This window comes from Peromyscus leucopus, chromosome 12, assembly GCF_004664715.2.
Source record: "Peromyscus leucopus breed LL Stock chromosome 12, UCI_PerLeu_2.1, whole genome shotgun sequence".
NCBI classification, from domain to species: Eukaryota; Metazoa; Chordata; class Mammalia; order Rodentia; family Cricetidae; genus Peromyscus; species Peromyscus leucopus.
Genome location: NC_051073.1, coordinates 21,922,511 through 21,949,254, shown reverse-complemented (window position 1 = coordinate 21,949,254; position 26,744 = coordinate 21,922,511). Strand labels below are relative to the sequence as shown.

Genomic DNA, 26,744 nt, shown 5'->3' with positions numbered 1-26,744 from the left:
GAGGCACTTAAAAAAAAAAAAATAACCCCGGGGAATGCTATACTGGGCTGATTTGCTCTTATATTTCCAGTTGTGAGCTTGGCCTTCAATGGCTGAGCCATCTCTCCAGACCATGGGTTACTCTTAAGAAATGCAAGTATTCATGCTTAACTGTGGTTGAGAGTAGGATGTTCTAAGTCTTAGTGTTGGATATATAGTATGTGAAGAGTCCATGCCAGGAAGCATAAGCAATAACCAGAAAGGAGGTGATGAGGAGGTCTCCTTACAGGAGACCATGGAATTCAAGCTATGTGGGTAGGCAGATGTGTAAAATTCCCCGCAGAACTTGGAAGAGATGGTGAATGTTGCCACTGGCTAGCAAAGGCCAGATGTTTCCTCCTCAGACGGTGAGACAGATCATGATTTAGCCAACTCGTACTGTTGTTAGACAATTATGGCTCCATTTCGAATGGAAAATAGACATAGCATCTAACAGCAAGCAGCCCTCAGACTACATCCAAGTTCATCAATGAAGTGGAACAGGGAGAAGGGTTACCCTGGGCCAGGGAAGGCTGCCTGTACCTAAGCGCCTTTCTTTTGCTACTGTAAACTACTGGGCTTTACATGTCTCCAATGCTTTCTAAACTTTGGAAGTTCCTAGTCTTAGATTACACACAGCCCTGGCCCAAAATGTTCCGACAGTTGCTAAACTACAGAGTTAGGTGCATTACTAGTCCATGATGGAACAATCTGGAAAAACGGAGGCAGAGGATCTACTGCTGGAGCTCTCCAGCCACACTGCACTAAATCACGTCCTTCACGCACCTTGCCTTTTGCTAATCGTACCGGGCTAAGGAGGTGAGTCGGAAGCATAGAGAGGCCACGTGGGCCGATTTTCTGAACTCTGGCGCTACAAGAGATGCTGAAGAGAAAGAGAGCATATTATTTCCTCTGTGTCCTTTGCTTTCCTCACTGAAAAGCAGAAGGCTCCTAAAGATCCTCCGTATGATTCCTCTGCGTGTTCCTGGCACCTCGTTATTTCACCTCCTTAGTGCAAAGGGCTAGCACAGCCGAATCTGATCCCTCCGCCTGCCTTTTGTTGCTCGGCTCTGCCCTTTAGCATAGACGTTCCTTCCAGGCCCAAGCATGCACCTCCGACTCCAGATGGAATAAAACACCGATTTAATCTTCCTCCTTTTCTACAAAAGAAGCAGTACTTCTGGGTAACACGGCAGACCTTTGGTAGCTAAGCTTTAATGATAATTATGACTGATATTAGAAGGAAAGCATTTATGTATGATGCCACGTTTTCTTCTAATGAAGAAGCTAATAGAGGGGGATTGGAGAGAAGACGGAGTGGTCAAGAGCATGTACTGCTCTTGCAGAGAAGCGGAATTTGATTCCCAGCAATCAGGCAGCTCGTAACTGTCCACAACTACAGGGGATGCCTAGCTCTAGGGGATCCCAGACTTGTGGCTTCTGCAGCACTGACACTCATGTGCACACACTTAAACTCAGACACACACACATAGAAGCAATTTAAAGTAATAAAAGAAATGTTACATTTTAAAGAAATTAGTGGGGTGGTGGTGGCGGCGGCCGTGGCGGTGGCGGCTCATGCCTTTAATCCCAGCACTCGGGAGGCAGAGGCAGGCAGATCTCTGTGAGTTCGAGGCCAGCCTGGTCTATAGAGCGAGATCCAGGACAGGCACCAAAACTACAGAGAGAAACCCTGTCTCGGAAAAACAAACAAACAAACCAAAACCAAAACCAAAAAAGCTCATCTGTGGAGGGAGATGACCCTCCACAAAGGTATGTACACAGAAGAAAGCTCGACACAAATAGAGGAACAAGAGAGAAAACAAAACATTTCGTTATGATTAAAACGAAAACTCTCCCTGTATTTGCTAATTTATTTTTTTCTAATTTTATTATTTGATAGCACGAACATTACAAAGTAGAACTGCCTGATGTTTATAATGAGAGTAACAAGGTCAAGTTGACTTCTGCATCACTGCATCCCACATTGTGAGATTTAAACACAGAAAACTATGATATTGGTAATATCATACATGGTATGATACGTAGGCGAAGATTTATATATTGGTAAGAATTTACTCTGCATTGCCTTTTAACTACACAATTTTAAAAGATAAGCAGACAGATGGTGCTAACAAACACTTAGCAGAGGTATCACTGAGAAGAAAAACAACAGCAACAGCAACATTGGTTTAACTTCCTTAAAAATCTCTGTTTAAGTCAGGGAGAGATGGTCACATAGTACTCACGGTGAGAAAGCTGAGGCAGGAGGACTGCTGTGAGCTCTAGGGCAGCCGTGGCCACAGAGTGTTCTCCAGCCTAAGTCACAAGGGAGACCTTCTATAAGGCAAACAACGAAAACAACAACAAACCGCCGGTAAAATGAAATAATTGATGTGTAGGCCTTGGAGATCTGGGACGCACACAGCTCCCAACACATCACCGAGTACGTACGCACTTTATATCATATGTGTGTGTTTATGTATGATTTTAAAGCAGTAACGTTTATGTGAATGCACAACTGCGGGAGGCCGGGAGAGATGGAACTTGGAAATCTTGAGTACGCTCACACTTGTGGACCAACCCGAGGCTGACACACCTTTACGTGCAACCGTCGTGCTGACTGGCGCTGTCTGCGCGTGTGTGTTTTATTGCACTTATTCCTAACTGGACCCTTGTGACACATCCTATGAATTGTAGCCAGTGCTCTTTGTAACGCATCCTACCCTGTCCCATGGTTTGCTTCTGACTGCATTTGGGCCAAAGCTGAAATTCCTCTCTAGCCTACTCCAAGGCCTGACTGTGAATCTGAAGAATGATCTCAAGTCATCCTCTCTTCAGGCAATGTTCAGTAAAATTGAAAAGAGGACCACAGACAGAATTTTAATTTTCCTAATAGGAACTCTTTTAAATGTTAAAAGAAAGGTAAAATTAGAGAATGTTTTATTTAATTCAAAATGTTATTTTATCATGTAAAAACCAATAAAAATTCTCAAGCTTTACCAGATTCTTTTCATTGTATGCTGTGTGTCCTTTGTCCTCACTGTCTTCTGCATTGGGAAAAGCCCCGGTGGCTTTCTGCTGCCACACAGGGCCAGCAGCTCTAGGCACACAGAATCCCTTGTATCCTTGACCATGGATCGATAGTGTATTCCTACCGCAGGCTTGCATGTGCACAATTCCTCTTCCCAGAAAGCTCCTCTTGGCTCCTCTCATGACTGGCTCCACAGCCTCCCTAAATATCACTTCCTGAAACAAGCCTATCCACCTCTAAGTCTCTACGCCCAGTCCCTGAAAAAGTGCTCCGGAGACCTTGTTTCCGCAACTAAACAGTGTCTACATCCATGTCTGGACAAAGTGCCCAGGAGACCCTGTTGTTCTGGGACTTCTTCATAGTCTAACTTCTGCTTTCTTTAAAAATAGTTATCACCGTCTTCCACCATCCCCAGACATCTGAGGCACATTTTATAGAGTTAATGCATGTCTAGTCATGAAGTACACACAAACACTCCCATACAATTCCGAGAAAACATGGGAACAGCTTCCCTGCAAGGGGATAAAAGGAAAAGATGCACACAACTATTCAAATTGCCATGTAAACCCAACAAAGGTGCTTTATACTATGTAAGTGAAATGGTTATTTTTAAGTACCGTGCTTTTATGTCCTACAGAATTAATAATTACTTCTTTTACAATCAGAATACTCTATGATGAAAGAGGAAAACATGATTTAAACTCACAGCAAATCACATGGTAGCTCTAACATTCCCATCCTCCTGCCTGTTGGAAGAGACCACCCAACTGCTATTCCACTGGGCATTTACTCTTATAAAGTCATATCACCCCTATTTTCTTTTTAAAAATAATAATAAAGATTACTCAAAATTACTTAATTGCTCAGAAATGTCTGCAATTAAAGGAAAAAAATAAAGAAGCCTCAAGTCTGTTAATTGAGCAGTACCTAAAGAAAGCAAAATCTACAATTTGAGCAAAACAGTCTTTCTCTATTCTCGCTGTTCATTTTTCCAGAACATCACTGTATTTTTGACTGAGACACATAATTCCCTGACATATGGGCATGTGCTCATTAGAAATTATGTACAGACTTGATAAGTATCTTAATAAAAACAATACAAATAAAAATTCCATAACGGATAGAGACAAAATGTGCCCATTGGAGAGACTCATATTATTAATGAAGCCACAGCCTTTATTTGAAGGTTATTTTAAGTATTGAGCAAATATTAATAGGTAAAATCAGTAAAAGCAATGTAAGTAAAGGGGGAAATTGCAGCAATAACTGTGAAGTTCCAGAACAGCTCTTAGATGCATGACAGAACAGTGACCTGGCCAAGGCCTCTGCAGTAAGTGCAAAAGAGTACAAAAAGCAAACCTTGGTGGAGACACGTCTGTCTTAAATGGGAACTATGCAAAGTCACCATCCCATACGTGATGCTCCACGACTAGTCTATGTCTTTCCAGCTAACCCTCATGGTCCCCAGGAGAGAGGCTGAAACAGCCCATTTTGCAGAGGGGGAAACTGCATTGGAGGTTAATTTGCTGGTGCACTTTGCCCAACTGTTGAACTAAAGGACCAGACCTGCAGATTTCTTTTCCACAATGGCATGGAGTGGAAAGGGTTAGAAACAGCTAAACTGCCAACCCTAGTAAGCTAATAACCGTATCTGTGGTCACGTGACAGCCCAAGTCCCCAACCACATGTCCAGTGCACACTGGTTTCCTCTGTGCCTCCATGCTTGGCTGATTTGGCTTTCTACGAGAATCTCTAACTCCTTGCTCATTTCTCCTCTGTAAATAAAACCTAGTCATCAACCCAGACAGATGAAGGACTAACACACCCATAGCTAAATCAAGTTTTGTCAACTGCTCGAGCTAGAACTTCATTTGTGGACCTCCTCAGATTCCTCTCTGCAGGGACAGACCTGCAGACACCCACTCCACCCCGGCAGTCTAACCTCTCTGTGAGATTAGAGAGAGCACATTTCTTGGATTGGACAGCACAGTATTTAACTGGCCTTGAAAGCATCCATGTCTAGTAAGTGTTTCCTCCCTCAGCTCCGGCATGACTACACTACTAAGGAACATACTCTCCTAACATTTTAGGTATCCAGAGACTACACTGTGGTTGTGAATGTACTACTCAGAAACTGATTACAGGTCTCTGTAAAATGTTCTTTAAAATTTTAATTTTTCTTTCTTTTTTGTTTTTTGTTTTTTGTTTTTTGAGACAGGGTTTCTCTGTGTAGCTTTGCGCCTTTCCTGGAACTCACTTAGTAGCCCAGGCTTGCCTCGGACTCACAGAGATCCGCCTGGTTCTGCCTCCCCAGTGCTGGGATTAAAGGCATGCGCCACCACCGCCCAGCAAAACTTTATTTTTTCTTGGTGATACACAATATTTTGCCACCCATCCTTGGCATAAAGGTAATTTGGGTTTTATATCCGTAGTGTATCACGAATCTTAAAAGCTCTTTTTAATAAAATCAAACCCAGAGCCAGGTGTTGGGGTTAAAGCTGGAATATCAGAGAAACAGAACAAGTCACAGCCACCTCACCTTGCCAATTCCTTAGCTGATCCTGTTTCCTCAGACTGGAAGCTTCTGAGTCCTCATCCAAATGGATCTCAGCTGAACTGCGGCTAGAAGCTTAAAAGCTTAACAGACTCCAGTTCCTGCCTGGTCCTCATGCCTTATATACCTTTCTGCTTCCTGCCATCACTTTCTGGAATTAAAGGTGTGTGTCGCCATGCCTGGCTGTTTCCAGTGTGGCTTTGAACTCACAGAGATCCGGATGGATCTCTGCCTCCAGAATGCTAGGATTAAAGGTGTGTGTGCCACCATTTTCTGGCCTCTATATCTAGTGGCTGTTCTGTTCTCTGACCCCAGATAAGTTTATTAGGGTGCACAATATTTTGGGGAACACAACAGCACCACACTTAGGAAGCAATTCATAATAGTATGTGGTATATATGCACAGCACACTCACATACACACACACACACACACACACACACACACACACACGCATATGTGCATGTATACTGCCATTTTCCTTTGATTTATATTCTAGTTATGCATAAACTAATTGTGGCTACAGGTATAAAACACAGTTGATATCATAAGGCAGAAAGATAGCTTAAAGAAGCTAGGCGATGTATGTGTCAGGTCCACCCTTGGTACTAAGCTAAGTAGCAAGCTATGTGAGGCCTGGTGTTCTCAAGGTTACTGAATTCTGACGCCAGTTTATATGTTCCTTGTGTCTATGATAAGAAACGAGAAAATAGGCTGGTTGGTAGTGGCGCACACCTTTAATCCCAGCACTGGGGAGGCAGAGGGAGTTGGATCTCTGTGAGTTCGAGACCAGCCTGGTCTACAGAGTGCGTTCCAGAATAGCCACAGCTGTTACATAGAGAAACCCTGTATCAGAAAAACAAACAAAAACCCAAGAAAATATAAAAATCAAACTTCTCTTTGGTATTTGCATTCTTCTATCCTTATTTTCCTTGGTTCTGGGGCTCAAGGAGCACTGGTCCATGCCCACATAGAGTTAAATGCCAAAAAAGAAAAAAAAAATGCTTTTTAGGTAGGTTTAGGAAGGTGTCATACACATAATGTTGTCCTTGTGAATAATTTTCACGTTATGGCTTCAATTAATCGTCATAACTAAATATTGACTTTCTTCCTAACTTAATTACCTAGGCCTCTCGGACTAAAGTAGAGGTATAACTTTCCTGAACTTTTAAAATAACTAGTTGACATTAGTTAACAGACATGTAAATTCACACATGAAACTACAAGAAAGTATTATAGCTTTAAAAGAACCCAGCTTTTAAAAATATTCAATATCACAATAGGTCAGCATATAAGCAGAAAAAAAAGGGCTCTAAGGATGCAATTGAAGAGGGCCTGCATGAGGCTCAGTCAGACATCTGAACCACGACAAAGCAGCCAGACATGGTATTATGGCTGGTTCTAAAAAAAATCCCGAATTCCCGCTTCCTCAATACCTACAATACGTTCAGAAGCGAACAGACACTACAAATTCACTTCTCTGGGCACAGTCCAAACTGGCAATGGAAACAGACAAGAGGGAGGAGGTTTCACATGCAGTCTATCTTCTGTTGTTCAAGAACAATTTACTAAGCAGCTGTTATGTGCTGGGCAACAAGTAAGGATCATGGAGACTCTGAGAAGCAAAACATAACCCTTGGTTCTCGATAAGAAACAAGAAAATATAAAAACCAAACCTGTTTTGGTATTTGTAGTCTTCCATGCCTATTTTCCTTGGTTAATTATTATGGTATATATGTTCATATACGCATGATTGTACATGCATATGTGTATATACATGCCTAGTATTTGCTTTTAAAGTGTGAAAAAACAACAACTCTTTTTTTTGGTTTTTCGAGGCAGGGTTTCTCTGTGTAGCTTTGCGCCTTTCCTGAACTCACTCTGTAGCCCAGGCTGGCCTTGAACTCACAGAGATCCACCTACCTCTGCCTCCCGAGTGCTGGGATTAAGGGTGTGTGCCACCACCACCCGGCTTTTTTTTTTCTTGTGTAGCCCAGGCTGGCCTTGAACTCGTGATCCTCCTGCCTCTGCCTCCTTCAGCAAATCCTACCGGCATGCGCCACCACAACCGGCAAAACCAACAGCTCTTAAGGGATATTTTGGGAACTCTGTTTAATAACTCTTGGCCTTCAGACAGACCATCTTCCAGCCATGTATGATGCCATCCCTCTATCTTTTTTGAAGTTATATTTTTTAAATTGGCTTATGATATAGCAGGTTTCCATGAGGCTTCATCCAACCTTTGGGTTAACCTTCCTCCTTGCCTGCCAACTCCACCCTCGGGCAGTCTTTGTCTTCAGCCCTGTTCCTATGGTGGGCCCACCAGGCTCCAAAGAACAGTTCCCAACCCATGGGAACAACTTGGGTCTTCAAAGAAAACAAAAAGACAGAAAGAGCGGGGCAGTGGGAACGAAGATGTGATGGTGAGCAAGAGCGGGAGGTGAGGGGAGAGCGTGGTGGGGAAAGAGTAACAAGAAATCATCACACACTCATGGGAGAGTGTCAAACAACACATCGAATACAAAGGAAAACGTGTAAAAAGAGGTAGAACATTCCAAAAATTCGTCAAAAACTTAAAGTAACTAAAACATGTAGAGCTAAAGGCAGGACAGTCTTTAACAACTTTTTTTTTTTTTAATTCTGGAAAAGAAAACATTGCTTCTTCCTTCTGTACTTCTGTTTTCTCTCTCTTTTTTGACGAAAGACACCCACAGACTAGCTGCATTAAGATACCGTACTAAGACAGTTGATGGCTATATTCAATTTAAAATATACTTAATAATGCTAATTTCTCCATGTAATATAAAGGGATTTTTAAAAAATATATCATATCCTCACCAGGCATAATGACCTAAAGTGGCTGATTTTTAATCACTGTTTTATGTCAGAATTTGTGTATTTGCGTTTGAGTTGAGCAAATGTGTGAAATGCTTCCCTATTCACCCATTTTCCTTAAAACTACACAGAGCAAATGTAGATTACTGCCTAGAGCCTGTACCTGGAGGTCTTTATGAGGCTTAAAAGTTAGGATGCACAGAACAATCATGCGTTCATTTACACGAAAAGCAAAATCTAATCTACAGCATGCAAAGCAGTAGATTCATTTCAACAACATAGAAGTCAAGAATGGACCAACTTTAATTCATCACTGTGCTAACAGACGCTGTTCTGCTCTGAGATCTAGTGCTCTCGGACTGTATACAGCAGACTGGGACATGGGCGAAGGAGGCAAAGGACACCCACAGTTCACATGTGGCAAGAGACTTGGACAAGAGGGATCACTTCTCTTCCCTCACAGGACAGACGCACACACAGCCAGAAATGCGGTGACCAGGTTTCATTAGCACCTCAGAATGGCGAGGGTTCCCACTCCAACTGCAGATATGTGAGTCGGATTTAAAAATAGCACAACGTCCATTCAGTTCGTATAGACAATCCCAAATTGCCCACTACAAGCCCCTATCTGAAAAGAATTCAGTTTTCAGTTTTTTTATTTGTTTGTTTTTAAAGCTCTCAGAAAGGAGATCACATAATTCTTTTCCTACCACAGAAATTTAAGAATATAATGTCTATACAGAAGAACCATCGAAAGAAAAAACTAACACATTTCTTAATGTAGTTTAAGACTATATAGCAGCTGTTTCTCTTCTATTGAAAATGAAAAATCTCTTACTGATCCTCTGCTCTCCACTGGACCTTTAAGAATAGGATGTACTGAAAATAATTTCCTAAACTAATTATGTGCATAACAATTTCCATGATCCCTCCCACTTTGTAGTTAAAATCTCACAGAGTTAGCGTGAATCCTGTCTTTGCCTGACACATTTCGAGCAAAGAAACACATTAGTGCCTCAAGAATTGCCAGGGTTTCGCTATCAATCAGGTTACGTTCCCAGTGGCTGCCTTTTAGCAAAATTATCTTACTCGAATGAACTCACGGCTGAAGTAGTCACCCAAGCCGTAGCCTACGCCTCCTATACACTTTCATTCATTCCTTTCTTTTTTTTTTCTTTCCTTAGACTTATAGCTCGTGCCACAGAAAGAGCGCATGTTAAATATTCCTGGAGTGTCACAATATGTCATACAATCAAACAGATCACAGCCCTACCTTTCTTTCACAGCAGTAGTGCCAAGCACAGGTACACCGGAGCAATCAATTTGTTCTGCAGACAGTAAGGCTTTCATAGAATACTAATGCAAAAGCTCTTTGCTTTCTCCTTTGCCTTGGCTCCCCAATGCCCGGGTCCCGACCAATACACGGAGGAGGGCGGTATGTCTTCTGCTGAGAAAACCACAACTACTAATCAAGTATACATGTACAAGGGCACAGGATTAAACCTCCACCAAGCCTGAGTCAGGGTTTGAGAAGAGCTCAACACATGCACAGCGCGAGCAAAATCACCACACACACACACACACACACACACACACACACACACACACATGCACGCACGCACACACGCACGCCATGAAAACACAGATGTGTCTACTTCTGTGAAATAATTCATCATATTTGATCATTCCTCAGTTTTTAATCTCAGGGGGATAAAATTTCCCACTGTTCAGCTGAGGGCTTCTACCTAACAGCATCCAAAGCAATTGTTTTTCCACTGAAGAGAATCATGATCTGTTCTGTTAAAATGCTTCCTGTTTATAAAAATGAGACATTCTTACAAATTGTGCTATCCACTACATAACTCACAGATACAACTTACAAGCATTATGATAGGGTTAATAGGTTCAGCATGGATTCTTCTGATTTTCACACTTAAAATGGAATAGCTCAAACCTACTTCAAAAAGAACATGTGCCTTAATAATAACAATGAAAAAAATTCCATTTATTTTGAAGCTATTACCCTAAGTCTAAGTCTATGCTATTTAAAAAATATTTTCAGTTCTCAGAAATGGTTTCAAGAGTATCTGTAACACTGTATAATTTGGAGGCACAGTAGTGTATTTGATCTCTAAAATCTAGCGTTTTAAGGCTCTTTTTAATTAGGCATTTTCATTTGGCTTATTTTTCTTTTCTTCACCACACAAAAGGTATGCCAGTCATTGGGTAGGGCGATGACAGAAGTTGTTAAATACTTTTATAACAACACACATTACCTCATTTTAATTTGTCTGCCTTAATGTTTGAATACCTTGAAAAGTCCTGATATTCAAAGGGCTGCAAACTAAGCTGTAATTAAGAACAGAATAGAAAGCTCCATAGAACTGAACCAACTTCATTAGGAAGCTTCCTCAACCAAGTCTATTTCCATATAAACAAATGCTCTACCATTGTTAAAACACTGCTTATCTTATTCTGTATTCTTCCTTTCTGGCTCTGCATTCTTTTCTTAAAAAAAAAAAATAGTAGCAACAATTAAGAAATACTAGGGAATTCAGTAAAGTATTGCAGTATTGCTTAATCAATACCGATAGCTTTGTCCTTGACATGCTGACCATGTCATCAGGCTACTGTCATGTGATATCATGTCATTTCTCCACCTGGCTCCTGACCTTGTCCTCCAAATGACCTAAAGCTTCCCTCAAGTAGCAGGAGGCCCCTCCCCGCTGTCTCAGCAAGGTCGACTGGGTCAGCTTGTCCTCATCTATAATCCACCACCATTTGTCAGCAGGGAGGCTGGAGGAGGCAGGCTTGCTACAAGGGGAGAATGCCCAATTAGGCAGCTGTCACACAAAGCATAGGCTGCAAAATTATCCCCTGTCAAAAGAAAGAGCAGCTGCGGGGGCCAATTAGAGCCACCTTTCAACCCTTTAGGTACTGGGAACTACACAGAAGTAAATGAAGAACAATTAGCAATAACAAATCGATGAATTAGGACAGTAAATTAGAAATGACGAGCAGGTGAGCTTGGGTCATAGATGACATTTAGGGCATAGGAGACTCCAGGCAAGGGCAAGACTCACCGAATCACCCCGCGTCCTTGCACACAGATTCCCTTCCAATATGTCTTTTGGCAAACCTGAAATCCTTTAAGATCTCCACACCTAAAAACACGTGTCTTGATGTGTGGGTCCTTTTTCTTTTCATGGACTCAAACAAATGTTTCTTGACAGGAAGGAAATCCTTTGGAATATCAGGTCTAGTGAATTCCAGGTAGTCCTTATGCAAGCTACCATGTTATCCACTCAAACCTAAAAATTGTAAGTGTGGCCCACAAAATCAAAAATATCTGTTAAAATAGTCAAGCTGATCGCTATACTAGTTGACTAGATTTCCTATTTGCAGAAAAACATCAATTTGGGGGAAGCAATGGGGTCTGAATTCCAAGGAAACTGTTCAGCTAATGTCATAAAATTGAAATAAAATTTCTCTACCCAAATGTAATTTTCACAAGAGAAAATAACTATTTTAAAAATATATATACATATACATATATATGTATATATACACATAACCTATAACACACATACATATATGTGTGTGTGTATGTATATATATACACACATAACCTATAAAGATAACAACAGTAACATTATTCTCTTTCATTATTGGGTCTCAATACTATACCAGTTATGCATGAAATCTTAAGTAGAAGAAACCAACTTTTCTGGCCTCTACCCCACTGGATACTGGTTAGTTTGCACTAGCCCACAACAGAAAGGGAGCCAGGCAGAGTACCAATGCCTAGTGGAAAGGTAATCCAACAAGGCTGCTGAGTATTAATGGACATGGTGGCAATAGCCTTAATATGTCAACTGCGCTCAGGAACAAATTTTGTGAAGCCTATTTCAAATGCACTTCAGTTCTTTGAAACTTGAAAAACCTGAATGATATGGACTGGTGATTTTAAAGAAACAGAGGCTAAAATGCTTAGCAAGCCACCTAAACCGGAACTGGGTAATGTCAGGAGGAGAAAGGAAGGTGACCTTTACTTCCCTCCCTCCAGGACAGCTGCCAGGGAAAAGAGTGCATCAGGATTCCCTAGTTCTTCCCCAGGTCAGCTGAGAACATTTCCAGGACATAAGTGCCATGGAGAGAAAACTCAATTCAAAGTTTATCTCGGGATTAGATTGACAAATGATGTTTTGCCTCAAAAAAAAAAAAAAAAAGCCAAAAAACTAGACATTAATGCAAACTTACTTTATTTTAGAATGTAACCCTGAAATGTCAGACATGAAGCATGCAAAAAAAGAAAGAGCAAGTAGTCAGGGAGGAAGGAGTTAATGCCTTTAGAATTCAGTTTCCATCATACATGGGTGACTATCTCTTTAAATAATTTAAATCCTCTCCATCAACTACAAAGCTGTTTTGAAGCCATTTAGCTTTGTTCTTTACATGTGTTCTAATTAAGAAATGACCTTGTCATCACACACACCAGAAATCCGGGATTATTTCCTACAGCAAAAATTCATAAAGCCCCCCAAAAAAGAAAAGAGGGAAGAGGGGAGGGAACAGACTTCTTTCCCAGTTCCTCACTAAGGAAGTTTTTGGTTGGCTGAATGCTGAGGCAGTTTCACTGCATAATTTTTTTTCTGTTGTTGTTGAATGTCACAGGGCGGGTTAGTGTGACCTTGAGCCGCATCAGCAACCCAGCAAGGGTCGAGATGCCTGCAGGCGCCCTTGTACTGGATTTGCAAGACAAAAACCTTCAAACTGGCTGAAGGACATCTTAAATCTCTTCAAAGGTTTCCCGAACTAATCTGGGCTGCTCTTAGCAGGATCAGTGCCAGTGTGAGAAGCAAAATTAAAAACAAGGTCTTTGACAGGATGTTGTCTCTTCTTAACCCTTCCAGAGCAGAACAGAAGGAGGCACAGGCATTCTGGAGAGAGGGCTCACCTAGGAGCATTCTTTCATAACAAATTATGTAAGCAAGAAATCAGAAAAAGGATGGGGCAACTATTAGTCCTCTAAGGTAAACAGTCCTTCCATTTTGCTTACAATGAATTCAAGTTGGATATTTTTGTTGAGGAGACATACGTTAGTACCATAGAGCTAAACCTTAAAACTACAGTTACATCTTTCAGATTTGTAGCACAATGACAAGCTAAGTCTATGGAAATCATCCCATTGACATTAATCCAGCAGTTTCGGGCTTTGAAAAATAAGCTTTGGGCTGGTTAAACCACGGACTTTATGCCATTGCAAATATCTTGCTAAAATGACAATTAAATATGGTATCATGTAATCAGGGACAGATATGCTGGGAAGGACCATCAGCACACTGAGAGTGGCCATGAGAATAACACGGGAAAGCCCAGTCCTGTGTGTTGTGAGAGGTAAACCCGCCATTTTTGTCACTGTTCTCAGAATCTCCATGCACAGGCCCAGAGAGAAGATAACGGCAGTCCAGGCTTGCCCTGGCTAGAGTGCGCCTCCCCCAGTGTGTTAGAAACCGCACCCTCAATTTCATCCACTAAAGGTACTAAGCAGATGGAGCCTTCTCTGCTGAAGGAATGAGGATTAAATGATGGCATGAAGGCCAGGCCCCATCAAGGAAGGCTTTTCTCGCCCCATGAGATGTCCTCTGCTATCTTAGGATGTACCAAGAAACCTTCACCAGATGCCAAGCAAAAGTCAGCGTAATGCTCTGAGAACGCTCGACCAGTCTATAGCACCCTGGGACACACTCATTCCTCCTCCATTCGTCAGCCTTGGGTATTCCTGTTGGAGCAACAGAAGACAGACTAAAAGAGGTGGGTCTTTCCTAGGCAATGCCTTCGTGTTTTAATTTAACAGCTATAGCAGGCAAGTTGTAAAATCATTATTCAAAAACTAAAACAAAAAGAGGATAAAAAAAAAAAAAAACAGTCCTAGAAATCAGAATGCAATGGAGTGGAATAAACTGGGCACTGCTGTCGCTAGACAGGGAGATGGCGAAGCAGCTAAAGGCGCTTGTTGATTCCTGGTAAAGGCTCCTTGAGTCTGGTTCCTGGAACCTAAGTAAAGAGAATGAGAGAGAACGGAGTTGTCCTCCGACCTGCACATGTACCCTATGGCATGTGCACACTCCATCCCCACAATTCACAAAAAAAAAGAGTAGTTAGTATAAGGCTTGGTATTTATGAGGGCCCAAGAGGTTGTAAATGATTCCCTTTTAAAAAAAAAAAAAAAACAGAATAAATAAGTTCGAGATTCTGCTGGAATCTCAACTACATTTTCATTCACTTGAATTCAGGTATGTGGTTGCGAAACATAGAGTGTGAGGGCTGTAGCACCTAGTGAGTAGTACCAGGACTGTGCATTGCACATGCAAATCCTTTCGTGGTTCTCCGTGCAAAAAGCCAGGGAGCATATGTTCCTAAGCCATAGGATGGAAGCATGTAACGGGGCACTGAACACACAGAGTAGGGGTAGGCTCGGCTTTAGTTCTCGGGGTGTATGCAGATGGTGGGGAATGGTGGCTGAGGACAGGAAGGACAGGAGTAAGAGCGGACACCCCCCCCCCCCAGAGAATGGCAACTCTTCTAGGCCACAGAGACGGACCTGAAGGCAGGGCAGGGCTGCTGTTAAACAGGAAGGGGTGACTGTCTATTGTGACTGCAGATTAAGCTAACAATGCCACCAGGACCAAGGACTTCGGCGTCAAGGCCATGCCAAGGAGCTCAAGCCTTTATCTGGTGGGAATGGAAGGTTTATAGGAAATGATATGATGAAATGATGTTTTAAAAAGAAAGCAAACAAACTAAAGAAACTGTGGGGTTGTGGATGGCTTAGAGAGAAGCTGCGGTCGACCAGTTGGTGCAGAGAAAAAAATCACAGTCAAATGAAGGTGTGGGCAGCCAAGCTACACACATCTGGGAAAATAATGCAACCAGCACTGAATATTTAGGAAGCAATCTGTGTCACAGACAGAGCTACAAAGTAGATATTATTTAACAGGAGAGGATGAAAGCAAAATAATTACTAGATTTCTAGCAAAGGTGTATGAAATATTGTGTTGATATGATCTGTATGAAATTTCAAGAAAAACCAACACTTTGGTAGAAGTAAGAATTTAAATTATGAGCCGGGCGGTGGTGGTGCACGCCTTTAATCCCAGCACTCGGAAGGCAGAGCCAGGTGGATCTCTGTGAGTTCGAGGCCAGTCTGGGCTACAGAGTGAGTTCCAGGAAAGGTGCAAAGCTACACAGAGAAGCCCTGTCTCGGAAGAAAAAAAAAGAATTTAAATTACAAATAGTGTGTAATTCAAACACAACCTTTATTACTAGGTAAAGGTTTTGCTTATTATAAAAGCAGTGTATACCATTTTATAACAATGTGAAGGCATATTTCTGTTTTCCTTTCTTTTTGTTTTGTTTATCTGAGAAAAGGTCTTACATCCTACACAGTCTGGGCTGGCCTTGAACTCATCATTCTACCTGCTGAAGCCTCTGAAGTACCGTGATTATAGGAATGCGCCACTGTGCCCAGCTTAAAGGCATATTCCTCTGGCTATGAGTGAGCACATGGAGTAGAGATCTGGTTTAATTGATTAAACATTTTCTAGGGCTAAGGTTTTTTTTTTTTCAACAGTAATGAGGAAAAAAAAACTTCCTTGGTAAACATTTACTGAGGGCCTACTATGTTTAGAAGAAAAGATTAAAAGACTAAAAGACTTCCAATATTCTGTGGGCTTCATGCTGTGCCTTGAGATTATCACTGGTGATCATCCTAAGTCCCCAGATTCCTGCTCCCATCATGATGACATCACTGTACAATAGGAGACTATGAGCTGTTAGGAAATCCAGTGTCTGATGAGTAGCCATTTTGGGATTACCATCCAGCGGCAAGGTACACGAGGCTGCATTCCCAGAACTCTCGGGAAGACCCAGTACTCAGGGACTGGAAGAGTCGTTAAATACTCTAGAGACTGATTGTCCTGCTAAGACCTCAGAAAGAATTTAACAGAGTATCAGCCAAGGTAAGAGAGCAAGGAGTGAGAAGAAAAAAAAAAAAAAACCAACCAGGAGTCACTGGGGCCAAAGGAGTATCTGCCAGAGAGCAAAAGAAGAGCCAGCATCAGGGGTCAGGCTGAGGCCAGAGAAAGGGAAGGACACACAGAGGAGAGGAGAATGGAAGACTTGAAGGCGAGCCTACCACCGTCCTAAAGGAAGATGCCGACTTCATCGTAAGACTTTATTAATGACCCAACTTCCACTGGAGAAGGACGTGGAGTTTCAGAAGTCATAAAAAGGGATAGCTCTTGAAAGCCAGGGTTACTGACAGTGCATGACTAGGAATGACCTTATGAGTATCCACAAATAAAATGACTTCTCCTTGAGTAAGCATCTCTGTCTTACGACTGCCCAGCTGACACTGGTACTAGGTTCCAGCACATTCTATGTCTAGACATTAATAGAAGAGTGGGTAACATGATGAACTCTGTTGAAGTTAAGGAAAAAACTAACAACTCTAAAACACAGAAGTTAGGTTACATTAGGAAAGATGGATAGAACACTCTGCTAGAAATTCAGAAAGTGAATTTACATAACAGTGGTCTCAGAATATGGGCCAGCGAAGCTCAAGAGTCCTTATTCAGAACGCACAAGAGTCAGGACTACCTTCATGGTACTAAAATGCTATGTGCTTTGGCGCATCGTTCTGGTGCGCCATGTGTGTACATGGTGCCATTCAGAAGTCACGTGCCATCATTTTAATGACAAATGAAATGCATCTTGGAGGATTTTTGCACGTCAAAATTTCTCTCAGTTCAAATTTCTCATATGGTAACTAACAGGGGTTATGGCTGACCTAGACAAAAACTTACCTGGGTCCTCAACGGATTAAGAATATAAAGTAGCCTTGAGAAGTCCGAGAAACACTGATGATATACGGGGACAAATGCCAAGAAGTGGTACTTTCACTGCCTTCACACAGAATATTTGTTTTCTAGTTGCCTGTAACTAGGACAGATAAAGGATGCCCTCAGATCGGGGTGTGGCTCGGTGGGAGAGCCCTTGCCTAAAATGCACGAATCCTTAGGTAGGTTCGATTCCTGGTACTACAGAAGACAAAAGAAAAAAGAAGAGAAAGAAGGGGGGGTATTCTCTCTGTTGAAATGTCCCCAAGACTTAGTTGAAAGAAAAGAATACTTGCTTTAAATGAGTAGAAGATGAGGGACGTTTCCCATCTTCACCGTCAGCACCATTGCGAATTCTTCACCGTCAGCATCATTGCGAATTTACCATACCATTAAGACTGTATTACTACACAGCTGATAAAGAAGCTGCCGTGTGGTAAGAACTGGGGCGGCAAGAATAACCCATGACAACCCTGTCCGCACAAGCTTCACGAGCTTTTCAGTCAACAACATACTGGGACAACAGTTCAACAGAACATGGAGAAAATGGAGAAAGCTCTGAAGATAAATTCATGGCGCGAAGAGATGGAGAAAGAGAAGGAAGTGTTTCTAAGAGGTGTTTCTACAGAGGTGGCATGTGAGCTGGCTTTGGGGACAAACAAGGGCTCTGGCAACTGGAACGCTTTAGGGAGTGGAAGGGTCCTGAGATCAAGAAAGGAAGAAATGGGTACACATAACCCAGCACACTCAAGAAACATTGTTACCTCCTCAAAGACCAGAACTTGCTAGTAATTAGGAACCTGCACACTAATATGATATCCTTGGGCCTGGTGAAAGATTTGGACAAACAGCCTTTTGCTTAATTTCCTCTGACACATGAGAAGCCTTTGAAAACCAGAGTGTGTGCTCCCGTAGCACTAAAATGGCCTGCAAGCATAAGGGAAACTGGGCTTTGACTGTGCACACACTGAAAAGCATCAGCCTGGAGGCCAACTCGGTATGTATGGCAAGGGGAGTGTGGAGTCAGTGGCAACGTAGGAGGCAAGACTTCTCACCAAGTGTTGCTCAGGCCACTCCATGAAGGAGCTTTCTGTGTGGAAGCGCAAAGGGACCAACAGGACTTGAAAAATGAGAGTTGAGTCTGATACCAGAAGTGGAAACCGTGCTACCAAAATCAAAAAACCCTGCTGTTAGAAACATGCCAAGTTTGGATGGTCAAGAGTGAGGTAGTCAAGAAGATCCAATTAGCCAGCCAAATGAAAAAGACCAGGGTCTGTGCAAGACAGTGTGGGCTTCACAGCTGGTTCCGCATCATTGTTTTACTTACGTCATTTGAACCCATCACAGAACAGCAGAAATTCCAGGCCCATCAGGAAGTTTAGTACAGTAGGGATTTTCCTCCCCAATGACGTTAGTTTAATTATTCAGAAGAGTCAAGGAGAGGCCATTCTTTACAGACATCAAATTTAGAAGAAATGTTAATTATGCTTTTCCCATTGTAGTGGTAAGTCAGGAGTAATTAAGGAAGCCTTGTTATTTTTCTAGGATCGTTAAGCTGGGAGAATGGCTCAAGTATTAACTGTCTAGAAAACACAACACAAATAAATTGGAGTTGGGGGGAAACTTGGTGGTTAAGACATTGGGGCGAGGACCTCGGGAAAGAGGAAAGGTTAAGACGCCTCTGCAGTAAGATGGCTGGCTGTGAGGAAGGGAATTAGAAGGAGATGGGAGCAATGCTGGAAATGAACAACACCTCACTGGAGCCAAGCATCTAGATCCTCTTACCAGGGTTGCCCATAGCCAGCGAAGCTCCAGTGGGGGCAGCCAACCCGGTTGGTGGCAGCCAACTTGACTTATGGCAATTAATTCCAATTAAATTGACTGATCTGGGTTTTGCCTGGACCACATTCCTGCGGCCTTGTGTAGAAGTTGAAATGCCCTCCATAGGGTTATGTGCTAAGCAAAAGGCGATGCATTATTAGCGCTACACAGCCAAGGGTTTGCTTTCCAGTTTGGGGACCCTTGGCCTACCACAGTTAGCACAGGGTAAGGCGCGTCAAGACAAAGGCTTCTCCACAAAAGGTTTCTTATACCATATTTCTAGATTATTCTTTCTTATCATTAGCTATTATTGTTAATCTCTTATGCCAGCTCGCTTTAAATTAGACTTCATCACAGGTGTGCACAGGACCTAGGGAATTCTGTATTAATACCTGAGGTCAGGCCTCCACTGGGGCTCTCTGGATCTGAAGGAGTACAACTCTTTCAGGAGTGTTGGCTTTTTAAAAAAATCTTTCTTTCCATTTATCTAGTCTATGTGTGAGCACACACATGCCACTGTTGTGTGCGTTAGGGAACGACTTGCAGGAGTCAGTTCTCTCCTTCTACCGTGTGAGTCTGGGAGGTCACAGTCAGGTGTCCCAGACTACATCCTTCCGTACTGAGGTATAACTAGCCCCGGACGTGTTTTAGAAAGACATTTCCATGTATTTTTTTCTGCTGACCCAAACAGCCTGGCATCCCAATCTATCAGAACCAACTCAATCTCCGGCCATTTTTCTGTCATTAAACAAATCTCTCTCTCTGACATAAAAGTTGAATACTCAAAACACCGGCTGAAAGTCACCCACAATTTAATCAGACTACCAAGATTACAGAGTAGACAAATTTTCTTAGTGAAAAAGTCTATCACAGAAAGCATTTCCTTCTCTGGAAAAATTATTATGTTCAGATATTCAAGTCAAGTTGACTCACAGTCCGTCAGTTAGCATTATCAATTCTACTCAAGATACTCACTTTTTGTTTAAGTGGGTTTTTTTTTTAATATAAAAATAAGCTAATGAATAGTGGACAAAGAAAGTGAGTAGTGCTCAGTGTATAGAGTCCTATAAAATTCCCCTATTAAGGGTAAATTTCTTTTGTTAGTTACTACATAAGATGACTCTGTTTCTTGAAAGAGCTGAGCTAACAAATACAGATAAACTAGCATAGGACATTAAAAGCTCCATACACACTCCATGCTTTATATAGTTCTCAATAATTAATAAACTAATCGTTACTTCAATCCTCTTCTTCATTAAAAAAGACATTACTGCCCTTAAAAGTATAGCTGGTTTTAGTGTGGTTATATGATAAACTCTGAATTAAAAAAACCATAAATATCTTTAACTTGTCAAACACTGGCCTACCAGATCTTGCTGAGGGTGACACTGTCCACTTATTGAAAGCCAGCTAATGACATTAGAAATCATGACTCTGCCATAACAAAGCTTACTTGACCATGGCTCTGACGAACAAGTGTTCCAATGTGTGTGTGTGTGTGTGTGTAATACACTATATATATATACATACATACATAGTATCTCAGACTGTGTAACCAAGGGTGATTTTGTACCCAGTCTCCTGCCTCTGCCTCCTATGTGCTGGTGTTACAGGTCTGGGTCTTGTGGCCCTGTTTTCATGCGGTGTTAGGTCAGAACCCAGGGCTTTGTGCTTGTATTTTATCAACCAAGCTACATCTCCAATCCTGATAAACACATTTTAGAAAATAAGAACCAGGCATATTCACCTTAAAAATCGTGACCCATGTTAAGTGTCTATAAAAGATCAAGAGTAAATAAACAAAGAAATCACTACCAGTGATGTATTTTTGTATTTTCAAAGTTGTTCACTGTTCTCAATGATCTTATTTTACTGAGAAGGAAACTCTACACTGATAGTTTGCCCTCACCCACTTCTCTTGAGATAGGCTGTCTCACACCACTACCAGGTAGCCCAGTCTGGCCTGGAACTCAGCACTGCCTTGTCTCGGCCTCCAGTGCCGGATTACAGGGCCACCAGAGCAGATAAATATGCTGATTTTCTAAGGACTTCATATGGCCTATAGGTTTATCTGCTCATCGTCAAGGTCCTGTTCAACTCGAAGTGACAGCAACTTCTGGTAACTCCGTAAACCAAGGGTGTTGGCAAACACCGGCAAACTCATCACACCTGGGCGGGGTCCACCTTCTGGAATTCATCGGAATCAACTTAAAAGTTGAGAAAGGAGTTCCACGTTTTCACCGTGTAAATAGATTTCAGCGTGGGAACACAGAATGTTCATGAATGAAATAAGCGTTGTTAATAAATAGAAACAGTTCATATAGTTGTAACTTAGAGGAACAGAATGTATAAAAATGTGAAAAATAACAAGTGACCAAATACTGCTAAATTCATGCAGTTTTTGAAACAGAACATTTTAAGGATTTTCTTTATAAAATGACAAGAAAATATAAACATTAAGGAGACAATTAAGCTACCCTCACGGCTAGGTTTTCTGAACAGCAGTTGGCTCAAAATGACCACTCCTGTTTCCCAGGAGCATGTCAGTTAAAACACGGTGAATCTGGGGGAAGCTGCTACTTTTTCTGACCAGAGATTCAGTTCTCTAGCAGAAAGCAAACTCTTCCTGAAAACTTACAGACACAACAATGAATCCCTTTGCTTTTTCCTAGCTTCCACAGACTGCTGGAGCCCACGAATAAATCACTTAAGGTCCAAGGCTGCACTTACATCAGAAAAATAGTACTGTTATTTCAACTGGAGTTTCCTGCTCACCCATCACTTTTGTTAACTCAAACCAAATATTTTATCATTTCTCAAAAATGCCTTATAGGAGGCAACCATTTTATACAGCTCCGAAAGTAATGACTGACCTACACTATGACATGCCCACAATAATTAAATATTTCTATTTTTGTTTCCAAACAATAATTATATTTTTGTATAAAATAGGATCGCTACTTCTGTTAATACCTTTACATTTTCTATGGGTTTGGATAAGAAATTAAATATCATCAACACAAGCACTATTTTCACTTTTCAGTCCGTCTGCACAGAAGTAATCTACCCGTTTCTAGTCACAACAATTTTTGGTTTTTGGTTTTTCTTATGCACTTAACCTTTGATTCTTTACTGTACATTCCTGAGATTGGCTCTTACGTGTTTTCTTAAGTATACTGCCGAAAGAAATAAGTGATACAGACAAAACACAGAATACATGTCTGGTAACTGCAAGCTCATTCACAACTGCAAAAGAACTGTCCAAACACATTAAAGCCACAACGAGGAAGCCAAAGAATGGAGGGAAAGGATTCTCACCGTCTGTCTCCGGCTGAGCCTCTGCTATGTGGGAAAGGAAGCTGAGAAGCTTGCTGAAAAGTACCTCTGATGTCATCGGAGTCTTCAGATTCTCCCGGCCTCCTCAGTCAACTGCGTACCTTACCAAGAGGAAAAGGACAGTTTGGCAACTTCTCCAGACCGGATTTAGGAATATTATTTTGTGACATTCAATACTTTAATCTCAGAATCTTTCTTTGTTCAAATTTAACGCAGAAGGAGTCATTTGACAGGTAAATATAAATTTTTTATGAATATCAGCTTATTAAAGGAACGAAAAGGGAGCCGGGCGGTGGTGGCGCACGCCTTTAATCTCAGCACTCGGAGGCAAGCCAGGCGATCTCTGTGAGTTCGAGGCAGCTGGCTACCAAGTGAGCTCCAGAAAGCGCAAATACACAGAAAACCTGTCTCGAAAAAAAAAAAAAAAAAAAAAAAAAAAAAAAAAAAGGAACGAAAAGGGTCCTTGCTATGGAGAAATACATTACCTTATTAGAAGAAGGTGCTATAACAAAATAAACCATAACAAAAGTGTGTTGTTGCTATAAAGTGCTTGTTAAATTACGTAAATTGCAAATTTCCTAGTGTTCTGACAAATTCATCCATTATGACCCACGCCATAATTCTATGTGCCCCTAAAGACATCTCCAAAAAAGAAAATATGAAAGAAAAATAACTGTAGGTTTTCTCACACTAAATTTCTTCAGTTTCAAAATATCAACAATTTAACTTGGCTAACACAATAATATCGGCTGTATTACACTTGTACAAAGTCAGTAGAGCAAAGTTAGAACCAGGTTTGGTATTAGCAGCGTCAAATGGAAAAACAAAAACAAACAAAGAAAAACACAATGCCAGTTGAGTTAACTCTGGCAAGTCCATGCAGCTGCAGAACCCAGCACTACTATATTATGGATATAACAATAATGAACAGAGAAATTACCTTGAAGCAGAAACTAGATAAATGCAAGCTTGCTGAGTGTAACTCCATTTGCATACAATCCCAGACAATGTAAATTAATCTACTACGGAAAAAATGAGATCAACGGGGTTTCCTGGGACAGCGGAGTACACCGGGAGGGAACTGAACAGGTGCTCTCTTAACTGTGGTGACAGGCTCATTTTGACCTGAAATGCCACAAAACGTTTTATGTCCCTTAATTGGCAATTGCAAGCCTAAGATTTACCCTATTTTAGAAGAAAATAAAGAACATGGAGGGTATGTAAAAATATTTAGCAAAAAAGAATGATTATCATATACATTGTTTCTAACAGCAAAAATTAGAAAAAGCTGTTATATGTCAAAATTTTAAAAAAGCTAAAAGTAGTTAACAATCTATTACACCATTAGATAGTATATACAACACAGTATCTTATATGGAGTATTATATAAAAAAAATTGAGTTATACTGAATATTTATTAAGGATTAAAGAAACAATCCTATGTTTAGCATAAATAGACTTTTGCATTAAAACTGTTCAAAAATAAAGGCATCCTTCCTGCATTCAAAAATAGTATTTTTTCCTTTGTGCTGATATATATTTTGTAATTTTCTTCAATGAACATATGTTGTGTAGTAATCTTTTTGTACACTGTGAAGATTTGTCTTTTCCAATGTGCCTTCTTATTGGTTTAATTAAAAAGCTGAACAGCCATGATCTAGGCAGAAGGTATAGGGAAGACAGCCCAGCACAGAAGACTCTGGGAAAAAGAACGGCGGCGAGGAGATGCCAGCATGCAAAGCAAGCAGAATGGACAGTACGCAGGTGAGATAAACAAGCCTTGGTGCAGCACAGAAATGGATGGGAATGGGTTAATTTAAGTTATAAGAGCTAGTGGGACAAGCCTAGGCTATTGGCCATACTTTCCTAATTAATAAGTCTCCATGTGATTATTTGGGAGCTGGCAGGCGGGACAGAAAAATCCACCCACAAACATACATCACTAACAAATAAAAGATGAAAATAACAACCATGAAAAATTGTTCCCGCCTAGTAGAGGTATAAAGCAAAGGCATCTAAGAGGCAGCCCAAGTCACAGAGGTGGCTCTGCTACCACACTACCTCCACCAGTGACCTACTAAATAGGGAGGGGAGGGTGAACCGGAAACACAGAAGCAATCATTAAGCTGCATGTTTTCCCAGTTACGAAGCACTTTATTAGGCTTGAGCATAATTGATCGCTATAGTGAACTTACATGGGAACAGCAGACATGGAGGAAGGTCCCAAATTCTATATTCTGGAGTCAAATCAGACCCTGATGCTAAATTCAGACTGGAATTCTCAGAAGAGTAAGGGGGAAAATCACTTTTCTTTTTCTTTTTTTTTTTTAATTAAGAAAATTTTTATTCATTTTATATACCAACCACAGATCCCCCTCTCATCTCTCCTCCTGCTCTGCCCTGCCTTCCCCCATCCCCTTCTCCAAAAAGGTAAGGCCTCTTGTGGGGAGTCAGCAGAGTCTGATACATTCAGACTCTTCCCCGGCATCAAGGCTGTGCAAGGTGTCCCACCATAGGATATGGGCTCCAAAAAGCCAGTTCAAAAATCACTTTTCTTGATTATATATAGAAGGAAGTTATTCACATGTGAACTTACAACCATATTTGCAAATTATATTTATTAGAATACCATAGAGACCCGGGGAGTTCTCTACATCATAATTCCTAGTCTTGGAAACTACTACAAATATAAATTCTAGGGGCTGGAGAGATGGCTCAGAGGTTAAGAGCCCTGGTTGCTCTTCCAAAGGTCCTGAGTTCAATTCCCAGCAACCACACAGTGGCTCACAAACATTTGTAATGAGATCTGGTACCCTCTTCTGGTGTGCAGAAAGAACACTGTTTACATAATAAAGATTAAAAAAATTATTAAATATATATGTATATATGTATATATATAAATTTTAAGTCCACCTTGCCTTGGAAGACAATACCAAACCTCAGACATTCTACTAAATGTAGGTTTTCAGTGTTGTGACATTTCTTCTCTTCTTGAGAAATACCATTCCTTGGTCTTCACTTGGAAGAAGAACATGACCTGACTGTGTTTAAGTATGCAGCAAAGACGGAACTTTCAAAGCTCCGCTGCAAGCAATACCTTCCTTTGTGCTATCTCCGAACAGGGATGTTCTATGAGGCACACGACCCGCTCCTGACAAGAGGAAAAGCAAAGATTTGTAAAGTAACATATTAAATGGCTGGCCAGTGTCTGGTGACAATGGTCAAGCATAAGGAGCCTTTACAGCACAAAGCTTGCTTACACTCTCAAGGACAACAGACAGTTATCATGGTCCAGCACAACTCGAAGCCTTCTGCACACAAGCAATTTAAAAGAGCCCTATAAAACTATTGTTGCTATTTGATGGATGAAAAAAACTGAAATTAAGTTATCCCAAATCACAAAGCTAAAGAAGAAATCAAACTCTGGCCAGGTGTGGACATATATGACTTGTACCTCAGCACTTGGGAGGCAGAGGCACACAGATCTCTGTAAGTTCAAGGCCAGCTTGGTCTATGTAGTAGGACCTGTCTCAAAATAGAAACAAAAACGAAAGAAAAAAAGAAGAAACCAAAACCTGGGAACATTTTACTTGAAAAACTTCTAAACCTTGAAAATTATCTGGAACATTATTGTTTTCTGTAGTAATAACTGTCTACAGCCTTCTTGAATCACATGCACATTGCAAAAATAAATAAAAAAATAATAACAATGACCCAGATAACATCTGTACATTCCACGAAAGGAGTTAAAAATCAAGTTTATGTCTATGTGGATACTTACTACATATTCTAGGACTATTTATTTCAATGACTGCTCTCCACCAGTGTTGTTATATGTCTTTTGAGCTATGTATGGCCACAGAGAAAACATATAGATACTTAGACATAACAACAAAGGTTAATATAAAAGAGCAACTTTCACAGATGAATATTTACAAGTTTCTTATGTGAATAAATGTTTAAGTTAGTCTCATGCACAAGTCTACAACTCAGTGTTTCAGGTGTGTTTGAATTATAACAACAGGAAACAAATTTTTTAAGAGGAAAATATTTCTTCACTATCAGCTGTGATATCAGTGGAACATCTGTGCATTCCTGTCCATACTTGTCTTTGAGTTTGTTCACTTGCTTTACTCCTGTGCTGGACATTGTCACCTGCTCTTACTAACAGCTCTTGACATGACATGAGTTTGCCGTCTACTCCATTACTAATGTGCATCGCATTATTTGTTTCAAAGTTAAAAAA

At 41.0% G+C, this 26,744-nt stretch overlaps 1 protein-coding gene across 2 annotated transcripts in view; it reads right to left on the bottom strand.

The window, feature by feature from the left end:
* Nucleotides 1-26,744, bottom strand: part of Nrip1 (nuclear receptor interacting protein 1) — an 89,086-nt gene that overhangs the window by 22,251 nt on the left and 40,091 nt on the right. For both annotated transcript variants that reach the window (XM_028874779.2, XM_028874778.2), the window contains exon 3: nucleotides 22,481-22,599. The gene's annotated coding sequence lies outside the window, so the exon portion shown is untranslated. The remainder of the gene's footprint in view (nucleotides 1-22,480; nucleotides 22,600-26,744) is intronic.